Here is an 11,916-nt window from a genome sequence, read left to right as displayed (position 1 = left end):
CTTGGCTCTGTGGGTACCTCCACTGGTTCTCCCCTGTTCTTACCCAGTTCCTCCTACCTGCTGTGAGAACTGATGACCTTCCTTGGCTTCCAACCTCAACCCTCCTCTCTGCTTGACTGGAGCTTGGTGCGACCTTAACCTGTTCCACTCCTAGATACTGCACCCTCAGGCATCATTTGGTTTCTCCCACTCCTTCCAATAAACCTGGTCCATGGGACAGCCCCTTGTCCCTTCTCGCCGACCTCACTCCACTCCAACAAGCATTTGCTGGGAGAACAGAGAAGCCCCTCCTCCAAGTCTTTTCCTAGAACCTGCCAGATGTTCTCCATCTTGCCTTCCCTGATTCTCTGATACCTGCTGGGATCTTAACCTCAGCGTCAGGTGTTTTCTTCAGCTTAGTCGGCTACGATTTCAGATATATTTATTTGGTTTGTTTGATTTCACCTTGGGACTTCCTCTCCCACCTGCAAATGGTTCTGATCCTTGCTTTTGGGCACCACAACCAAGGATAACAAATGTTCTCCTGGCACCAGGGAACCTTCCAGCCAGGACTGCTCTCCACAGACTGAGAGGTTAGGTTAGAGAATTTGTAGGAAAGAGAAAGCTTCTAAGGGGAAGAGATTTAGCTTTGTTCTACTGCATATATTAGTTATTATATATTAAGCTATTCATGTGCTATAGCTTAACATATACTAATTTATATATATACACACACACACATAAGGCTATAGCCAGCCAGGTGCGGTAGCTCATGCCCGTAGTCCCAGCACTTTGGGAGGCCGAGGCAGGCAGATCACCTCAGGTCAGGAGTTCAAGACCAGCCTGGCCAACATGGAGAAACCCTGTCTCTACTAAAAATACAAAAATTAGCCAGGTGTAGTGGCACATGCCTGTAATCCCATCTACTCAAGAAGCCGAGGCAGGAGAATTGCTTGAACCCAGGAGGCAGAGGTTGCCATGAGCCAAGATCACGCCACTGCACTCTAGCCTGAGTGACAGAGTGAGACTTCATCTCCAAAAAAAAAAAAAAAGGCTATAGCCTGATGAGGACTAAGCTTTTTAAAGTTTCAGTTGCTGGGAGGGCAAGCAATGAAATAATTTATTCAGGCAGGGATCCTCAGTGAGTAGCAAGACCATTAGGTGAAAAGTAGCTGAGACAGAGGGTATTTGCATGGTGTCAAAATATCACCCTGCAAAATTATTTGCAAATTCACAGAGAAAAATAGTTACTTTATGAAATAAAAATTTACAATCAAGTGACCAAATTTAGCATCATTAACAGAGGGTCTACAAGACATTATGGGGACTCCCGATGTCATGCAATGTGAAATGTTCCTGCCCCAAATAATGTTGACCTTAATCTCTTTCTTCCCCTTTTTTTTTTTTTTTTGAGACAGAGTCTTAGTCTGTCGCCCAGGCAGGAGTGCAGGGGTGCAATCTCGGCTCACTGTAGCCTCCACCTCTCCACCTCCCGGGCTCAAGGGATTCTCCTGCCTCAGCCTCCCGAGTAGCTGGGACTACAGGTGTTTGCCACCACACGTGGCTAATTTTGTATTTTTAGTAGAGCCGGAGTTTCACCAGGTTGGCCAGGCAGGTCTCGAACTCCTAGCCTCAAGTGATCTGCCTGCCACGGCCTCCCAAAGTGCTGGTATTACAGGTATGAGCCACTGCACCCGGCCTGATCACCTTAATTTCTCAATCATGGTCTGGGAGAGAAATAAAGCCTGATATCCCAAGACATCTGTATTAATCATTTCTTCAGAGAAACAGAACTAAGAGGATCTATGTATATAGAGAGAAAGAGATTTATTTTAAGGAATTGGTTCATGTGATTATGGAGGCTGAGAAGTCCCAAGATCTGCAGTTGGCAAGCTGGAGACCCAGAAGAGCCAATGGTGTAGTTCCAGTCTGACTCAGGCAGGAGAAATTTACTCTTACTCTCAGGAGGTTCAGCCCTTTTGTCCTATTCAGGCCATCAACTGACCGGTTGAGACTCCCCCAACATTAGGGAGGGTGTCTGCTTTAATCAGTCTACAGATTTAAATGTCACTGTCACCCAGAAACACCCTCAAAGACATATCCTGAATAATGTTTGACATTAACTTTAATTAAATTAACGTTGACACATAAAATTAACCATCACTGCATCCTTTGTGTATAACATTTTTTTTTTTTTACTTTTTAAATGTGGTTATTAGAAAGTTTTTCTTTGTTTTAAATTTTTTGTTTCTATAGGTTATTGGAGAACAGGTGTTGTTTGGTTACATGAGTAAGTCCTGTAGTGGTGATTTGTGAGATTTCGGTGCACACATAACCCAAGCAGTACACAATGCACCCAATTTGTAGTCTTTTATTCTTCACCCCCTTCCTACTGTTTCCCTGAGTCCCCCAAATCCATTGTGTCATTCTTATGCCTTTGCATCCTCATAGCTTAGCTCCCACTTATGAGTGAGAAAATACGATGTTTGATTTTCCATTCCTGAGTTGTATCACTTAGAATAATAGCTCCAATCTCATCCAGGTCATTGTAAATGCCATTAATTCATTCCTTTTAATGGCTGAGTAGTATTCCATTGTATAGATATACCACAGTTTCTTTATCTACTCATTAATTAATGGGCATTTGAGTTAGTTCCACATTTTTGCAATTGCAAATTGTGCTGCTATAAACATGCATGTGAAAGTATCCTTTTCGTATAGTGACTTCTTTTCCTCTGGATGGATGCCCAGTAGTGGGATTGCTGGATCAAATGGTAGTCCTACTTTTAGTTCTTTAAGGAATCTCTTGTGTGTAACAAACTGAGTTCTCTCCTATGCATCTTGAATGGTTCTAGTATAATTAGTCATTCAATCTTTCTATATTCTGTAGTTCACATGAGGGACCCCTGTTGAGAAACCTGTTTAGAGGAAATAAAGAGATAGAGGGACAAGTTAAATGGCACTACAAGAAAACCATCAGAAAAATCCAGAATGTGGAATATTTTTCAAAACCACTAACATAGTTTCTTGTAAAAGTCAATGTAAATATATATATATATACAAATTATATATATATATACAAATTATATATATATAAATTTTAAAATAAACTTTTATAAAATAGAGACAGGGTCTCACAATGTTACCCAGGCTGGTCTCCAACTCTTGGGCTCAAGCGGTCCTTCCACCTTGGCCTCCCAAAGTGCTGGGTTTACAGGCATGAGCCACTGTGCCTGGCCACTTATGTAACTTCTTTGGGCCATACTTTCCTCATCTCTAAAATGGACAGAATATCATCTACCTTGCAGAGCTACCGAGAAGATGACAGATACTGAATACAAAGCTCTTTATACTCATTGATACTCAATGAGTAGTACAACGCCTAGACACAATGGATGGTAGCTATTATTACTGGTACTGGTTTTTGGGAAACCAATGAAGGTGACCGAAATGCAGTGTAAGGGAAACACAGGTAAATATGAAAGGACTCTGCCTTACTCCAGAATATGGAGTACTAGATAAAAGCACAGGAGCAGAGAGTTCAGAAAACCAAAACAAAACCCATAAGCCATAAAAAATGTTGATAAATTTGACTATGTAAAAAATAAAACTGGGGCCGGGCGCAGTGGCTCACACCTGTAATCCCAGCACTTTGGGAGGCCGAGGCGGACGGATCATGAGGTCAGGAGATCGAGACCATCCTGGCTAACACGGTGAAACCCCGTCTCTACTAAAAATACAAAAAAAATTAGCCAGGCATGGTGGCGGGCGCCTGTAGTCCCAGCTACTCGGGAGGCTGAGGTGGGAAAATGACGTGAACCCGGGAGGAGGAGCTTGCAGTGAGTGGAGATCGCACCACTGCACTCCATGCTGGGTGACAGAGCGAGACTCCGTCTCAAAAAAAAAAAAAAAGAAAAGAAAAAGAAAAATAGAAATTGGGCTGGGCACAGTGGTTCACGCCTGTAATCCCAGCACTTTGGGAGGCCAAGGCAGGCAGATCACCTGAGGTCGGGAGTTCGAAACCAGCCCGACCAACATGGAGAAACCCTATCTCTACTAAAAATATAAAATTAGCCGGGCATGCTGGCGCATTGCCTGTAATCCTAGCTACTCAACAGGCTGAGGCAGGAAAACTGCTTGAACCCGGGAGGCAGGGGTCGCAGTGAGCTGAGATCATGCCATTGCACTCCAGCCTGGGCAACAAGAGCAAGACTCTGTCTCAAAAAAAAGAAAAAAAATCTGCAGGGCAAAAATCACTATAAACAAAGTCAAATAAAGAACAAACTGGGATGAATATTATTATTATTTTTTTTGAGACGGAGTCTCACTCTGTCACCCAGGCTGGAGTGCAGTGGCGTGATCTGGGCTCACTGCAACCTCTGCCTCCCAGGTTCAAGTGATTCTCCTTCCTCGGCCTCCCCAGTAGCTGGGATTACAGGCGTGCACCACCACGCCCGGCTAATTTTTGTATTTTTAGTAGAGACAGGGATTCACCATATTGGTCAGGCTGGTTTTGAACTCCTGACCTCGTGATTTGCCCGCCTCGGCCTCCCAAAATGCTGGGATTACAGGCATGAGCCATCGTGCCCGGCCGAATATTTTCAATTTATATCAAGCAGAGCTCATGTCCTTACTGAGGAAAGACATCCATAAATTAGGAGAATGACCTGCAAAAAGCCCAGGGAGGCTGGGCGGGGGGATTCACGCCTGGAATCCCAGCCCTGCGAGAGGCCGAGGTGGGCAGATGGCTTGAGCCCAGGAGTTCAAGACCAGCCTGGGCAACATGGCGAAACCTTATCTCTACAAAAATACAAAAATTAGCTGGACGTGGTGGCATGTGCCTATAGTCCCAGCTACTTGGGAGGCTGAGGTGGGAGGATTGCTTAAGCCTGGCAGATTGAGGCTACAGTGAGCCGTGATTGCGCCACTGCACTCCAGCCTGGGCAACAGAGTGAGTCCCTGTCTTAAAACAAGCCTACAAAAAGGGAGCCCAAAGAACATAAATTCCATGGTTTCTCCAGGCCCTTCCAGAGGCACCCATTGGGGTGCAGGGCAGTGGGACAGATGGTTCTTTAGGCTTCCTAATGTCTCAGCTCTAATACTTCTCTAGAGCCTCCATGTCCCTCTTCTTTGGATTTTATACTAAGTCCTTTTCAGACACATTATTAGGAACCAATAAATATCTGTTGAGTGATTTCACATGTTAGAGTGCACTTGTTTCCTAGGGCCGCCATTAACCAAGTGTCACAAGCTGGTTGGCTTAAAAACAGTGGAAAATTCTCTCTCACCATTCTGGAGGCTAGAAGTTGGAAATCAAAGTGTCAGGAGAGCTATGCTCCACCTGAAGGCTCTAAGGGGGAGGGCCTTCCTTGCCCCTTCCTAGCCTCTGGTGGCCCAGGCATCGTTGTCTTATGGCAGCATCGCCCTATCCTCTGCCTCCCTCTTCACATGGCCATATGCCCTGTGTCTTTGCATATCTCTGTGATATCTCCTCATCATATAAGGACACCAATTGTTAGATTTAGGGCCCACCTAAATTTACATCTATAATGATTGTATCTCAAGATCCTTAACTAATTACATCTGCAAAGGCTCTTTTAAAAATAAGATCAGGCCAGGCACGGTTGCTCACACCTGTAATCCCAGCACTTTGGGAGGCCGAGGTGGGCGGATCACGAGGTCAAGAGATGGACCATCCTGGCCAACATGGTGAAACCGCGTCTCTACTAAAAATACAAAAATTAGCTGGGCGTGGTGGCACATACCTGTAGTTCTAGCTACTTGGGAGGCTGAGGTTGCAGTGAGCTGAGATCATGCCACTGCACTCTAGCTTGGCGACAGAGTGAGACTCTGTCTCAAAAAAATAAAAAATAAAAAATAAAAAAGATCATATTCTAAAGTTCCAAAGTTCTGGGTGGATGTGAATGTAATTTTTGGGCAGGGGGTGAGCACTATTCAACCTGCTACACAGAGCTTTTTCAGTTGCAAATGACAGGAAACCTTATCTAAGGAGCTTAAATAAATGATTATTGGCAATCCTAGCAAAATATATCTAGTATGTTACCCTGAACAATATCAGGCTTTGATGAGGTTACAAGTCCATCTCTAAACTAATCACTGCAGCCAGGCCAGAGGCTGTACCTGAGCTCTTGAACCAGGGGTAGATTCAGTTCCATTGGAAGCACACAGACTGAGGAGATTATTTGCAGATACCATTACCAGGAGAAGGGGGAGCGGGTGCTAGGTGGTAGAAAATGTAGCTACCCGCTAGCATGGTCTTCCTCCACAGTCAGTCAGCTCTTGGACAGCAGTGACTCTTCTCATATCTGCATTCCAGGGCCTTGAAGAACAGCAGGCCTTCAAATAAATATTTACTGAGTTGTTTTTGAATTTTTAACATGATTCAGTCTCCAAGGGCTTCATTCATGGTAAATCTGCAATCCGGCGTCTGATCCAGGGTCAGCCTTCCCCACGGAGGCACTGTCCTTTGTAAGGCCCTTCTAGGTAGACCAGCTGGCCGTCTGTTGTGTAACCATTCATTCTTCAAAACTTCCATAAAAGAGAAGCAAGAAAGAAGGGTTTGGATCATGTTAGGGTCAAAGAAGGGCAGGAGAGAAATACAAGTGGTAGATGAAACAGCATCAAAGAGATACATCCCCACCTTTCCCCTTTGTTCTAACACACACACACACCTCACTATCTGCAGGGTTGGACTATTGTTACCCTCACATACCCTGGAGCCCTGGCGGACACTACAGGATTCTGGGTTTAGGCATGTGTCATTCAGTGGTTTAGGCCTGAAATATTGTGCCTTAAACACCCACAGAGGGGCCTTATATCCCAAACACCAGAAGAGCCAATGCCCAGAGGGTGAAATCAGACAGCCCTTAAGCTAGATGAAGCTGGAATTGGTAACCACACTGTGGAGTTTAATTTGCTGACCTAGATGTAGTTTGCAGCCCACAAAACCTCATACCACAGCAAAGCTTTTTCTTGTGCTGAGACAGCTGGCTGAGCGTGATGTTGCAATGATTCAGTTCTCAGTAAAAGGTCTGAAGAAATTAGGGGCAGGGCTACAGCCCCAAGACCACAGCCCCAAGAGACCTTCCTGTTTATTCATGGGTGAGAGAAGGGGAACCTTCTGTTTGTGGGCACTGGTATTTCATCAGAAGAGACAAGGCTGGGCTCTGGGTTTGAGCTGTGTGTACACAGTCAACACATGACAGTCAGACAATTATACTCAGAGTGAGAATTCATATCTAGCCACATAGGCCAAAAGCATCTCTAAAAGCTGTTCTTAGGCCAGGCGTGGTGGCTCACGCCTGTAATCCCAGCACTTCGGGAGGCCAAGGCGGGTGGATCATGAGGTGAGGAGTTTGAGACCAGCCTGGCCAACATGGTGAAACTCCGTCTCTACTAATAATACAAAAATTAGCTGTGCATGGTGGTGCACGCCTGATGTCCCAGCTACTCAGGATGCTGAGGCAAGAGAATCGCTTGAACCCAGGAGGCAGAGGTTGTAGTGAGCCGAGATCACACCACTACACTCCAGCCTGAGCGAAAGAGCCAGACTCCATCTCAAAAAATAAATAAATAAATAAATAAATAAAAGCTGTTCTTAAAACTATGTGAATCACATCACATTCTTCCTTGACTTCCATTTTAAAACTGGACATAGGTTTATATGAGGAGGCCTAGTTCAATAAAACGAGAGTTGAAAACTCTGTGGGCTCGGAGGACTTACCATTAAACATAGCCGGTTGAACATGTGCATACTCCTGGGCCTCCTCCCAAAACCCCACCAAAATGTGAGTCAATAGACTTTTTTTGAAAAGCATAAGTCCATAAGAGAGGTAAGAGCAAAGAGAAGGATCAAAAAGATTTTTAAGCTGGAAATTTGATTGAGAGATAATGAACCTCACACACCAGAGTAAAGGGTCTCAAAATGGGGAAGCCAAGAAAACGAGCCAATCCATGCCTCTGAAACACTCCAAAAGCATAGGAATTGGAGGCATCAGATACTTCTGAAAAGGCATGGCTGCGGCTGAAAACTAGAGCACTGATTAAAAGTTTTCTTCCAACTTGGGCAACATAGTAAGACCCCATCTCTACAAAAAACACAAAAATTAGCCAGGGGGTGGTGATGCACACCTGTGGTCCCAGCTACTCAGGAGGCTGAGGCAGGAGGATCACTTGAGCCTAGGAGGTTGAGGCTGCAGTGAGTCATGCTCGGTCCACTGCACTCCAGCCTAGGCAACAGGGCAAGAAAAAAATAAAAATAAAAAGTTTTCTTAAGCAATAGTTAAGGCTGGGCACGGTGGCCCACGCCTGTAATCTCAGCACTTTGGGAGGCCAAGGCGGGCAGATCACTTGAGGTCAGGAGTTTGAGACCAGCCTTGCCAACATGGTGAAACACCGTCTCTACTAAAAATACAAAAATTAGCCAGGCATGGTGGTGCACGCCTGTATTCCCAGCTACTCAGGAGGCTGAGGCAGGAGAATCATTTGAACCTGGGAGGCAGAGGTTGCAGTAAGCTAAGATGGTGCCACTGCACTGCAGCCTGGGCCACAGAGCGAGACTCCATCTCAAAAAAAAAAGTTAATCCCTGCAATTCTTCCCTTAGCCTATGCAACAAGCTACTACCTTCTCTCAGCCTTCATCAGAGATGGACCACTTATTGTATGGGGAGTTTGAGTTAGAGTAACTTTGGACTTAAGAACAACTGAAGGTGGAAGATGAGTACCAAAGAAGGGGGATGAAATGAAAGTCAATGTACCAACCCGTGCTGTCCTCACATTTGACTCCTAGACACTGGCAGACACATTTATAACTATGGGGAGGGAGTTCAGAGAACTCCCGTAGGAAACTGACCACCAAAAGAAGAGACATGGAAATGTATCATAGGGGAGTCCCCCAAAAATGACTGGCCCCTGTCTGATCACCCCATTCTAAAATCACTCCATCATACATGCAAATCTTTTTGTTTTGCTTTGTTTTGTTCTGTTTTGTTTTGAGACGGAGTCTTGCTCTGTCGCCCAGGCTGGAGTGCAGTGGTACAATCTTGGCTCACTGCAACCTCCGCCTCCCGGGTTCAAGGGATTTTCCTGCCTCAGCCTCCCTAGTAGCTGGAATTACAAGCATGTGCCACCATGCCCAGCTAATTTGTATATTTTTAGTAGAGACAGGATTTTGCCAGTCGGCCCTGCCGGTCTCGAACTCCTGACCTTAGGTGATCCACCGGCCTCGGCCTCCCAAAGTGCTGGGACTACAGGCATGAGCCACCGCACCCGGCCAATATTGTTTCTTAAAACTGAATATTCAATGAATAAAAGCATTCATGGAAGGTTGAGCTGTGATAGTAGAAACTAAAAATTCAAGAGGTCAGGTGTGGTGGCTCATGCCTGTGTTCCCAACACTTTGGAAGGCTGAGCCAGGAGGATCTCTTGAGCCTAGGAATTCGAGACCAGCTTGGGCAACATAGTGAGACCCTGTCTCTACAAAAAATAAAAAATTTGTCAGGCATGGTGGCACATGCCTGTTGTCCCACCTGCTTGGGAGGCTGAGGTAGGAGGATCGCTTTAGCCTAGAAGTTTAAGGCTGCAGTGAGCTATGATCACACCACCACACTCCAGCTTGGGTGACAGAGTGAGACCCTGTCTCAAAAGAAAAGAGAAGAAAAGTCGGAAGGTAAAGTTGAAAACAAAATCACAGAAAGTCGGAAAAAGGGTCAGAAAATAGGAGAAAGACAGAAAATCAGAGACCTTCTACATCAATTTAGGAAGTCTGACATTTGAGCAATTGGAGTTCCATAAAGAGAGAATACACAAAATGGAAAGGAGGAAATAATGTTTTAAAAAATAACAGTAATTCAAGAAAAAAAATTCTAAAATGGAAGACCATATGTTTCTAGTTTGAAAGGGCCTACCCGAGTATCCAAGGCAATGAATGGAAAAAAATCCCCTACCAAGGCACAACATTGTGAAATTTCAGAACAACTATGAATAAGAAGATCTAAAAAGCTTCCAGGATTAAAAAAAAAAAAAAAGCAGGTTATGTACTACAGATCAGAAATGGCAATAGCTTTGCTCTTCTCAAGCACAACGCTAGAAGCTGGAATATGATGAATTCAAAGCTAACATGTAAGTGTGAATGAAGAATAAAGACACTTTCAGAAATGTAAGCTTTCAAAATTTTAACCTCCCAAGCAGCCTTTCTTCTTTTCTTTTATTTTTTATTTGAGATGGAGTCTCGCTCTGTCTCCCAGGCTGGAGTGCAGTGGTGCAATCTCTGCTCACTGCAACCTCCACCTCCCGGGTTCAAGCGATTCTTGTGCCTCAGGCTCTCAAGTAGCTGGGATCACAGGTGTGCACCACCACGCCCAGCTAAGTTTTGTATTTTTAGTAGAGACAGTGTTTTGACATGTTGGATAGGCTGGTCTTGAACTCTTGGCCTCAAGTGATCCACCCACCTCAGCCTCCCAGAGTGCTGGGATTACAGGCGGGAGCCACCACACCCAGCCCAAGCAGCCTTTCTTAGGAAACTCTAGGATGATATATTCCAGGAAAATGAAGGAGTAAATAAGGAGGAAGCCTTGAAGGCCAGAAAATGGGAAGAGAACAGAATTGGGAGCAGGAAGATAGGGATGGAGGACTTGAGGATGCCTCCTAGAAAGACACATGAAACCAGCAGACAACCTGCTATGTCTAAATAACAGTGAGCAAAGATTTACATTTCCAGTAGAGTCTGGAGAAGAATTAGCAATAGGTACATAGACAGTTGAACAAATAGAAAATAAGGCAATATTTATCTTCAGGGAAAACAAGAAAAAGTTTGTACCAGATAGGAAATATAATCATGTTACACTCCACAGCTCAGCTGTGAATAATGGCTGCATTGTCAGAATAAACACTGGCTACTGATTAAACTAGAAATTGCAACACAAGCAAATTAGGAGGATGGGGAAGAGAAGATATGTGATAGCTAAATCCTTGTTTCCCAAAGAAGGAAGACAACAGATAATAAATGCAACGGAGAAAACCGGAGAAGCTGGTGAAAGCTAAAAAGAGGTTGCTTCTGAAAATCAAGGGTGGGAATGGTGGGGAAGGAATTGCTTGCTTTAAGATTTTAAAGATTATTTTACTTTTCAAATAATGCAAATGTGTTATCTGATAAAAACAGTAACTAAAGAAAGATCATTATTGAATTATGGAAGAAGTTAAACTAATAGCGGCTATTATTTGTTGAGTGCTTACAATATGCCAGAAACCACGGTAGGCATTTTACTTATAGTATCTTATTTATTTATTTATTTATTTGAGACAGGGTCTTGCTTTGTCACCCAGACTGGAGTGCAGTGGCACAATCATGGCTCACTGCAGCCTCAACCTCCTGGGCTTAAGCAATCTTCCCACCCCAGCCTCCCGAGTAGCTGGGACTACATATGTGCACCACCATACTGGCTAATTTCTTAATTTTTTGTAGAGATGGGGTTTTGCCTTGTTGGCCAGGCTGGTCTCGAACTTCTGGCCTCAAGTGATCTGTCCACCTCAGCCTCTCAAAGTTCTGGGATTACAGGTGTGAGCCACTGTGCCAGGCCTCTAATTTGGTCTCTAAATAAACGAGTAAATAAAAACATGATGCCTCATCAGACACTGCAGAGCAGCTATTCCCACCTTTTTCTGCACTTTTGAATGAAGGACAGTGATCATGTAAGCCCCTTACTCCCACCTGGGAGTCCAGGGTTACACATAATTCCTCACTGTAAACTCATCCTTTTCTCTCCTACACAAGTAAGAATATCTAAATAAGTTAGTTAAAGTGACATTATTTTTGGAATAACCTAAAATCTTCTCAAATATAATTTTTTAAAAGTAGATCAGCCAGGCGCAGTGGCTCACGCCTGTGATCCCAACACATTAAGAGGCCGAGATGGGCAG

This window comes from Pongo pygmaeus, chromosome 6 (genome assembly GCF_028885625.2).
Source record: "Pongo pygmaeus isolate AG05252 chromosome 6, NHGRI_mPonPyg2-v2.0_pri, whole genome shotgun sequence".
Classification (NCBI taxonomy): Eukaryota; Metazoa; Chordata; class Mammalia; order Primates; family Hominidae; genus Pongo; species Pongo pygmaeus.
Note: the sequence above shows the minus strand (reverse complement) of the source record.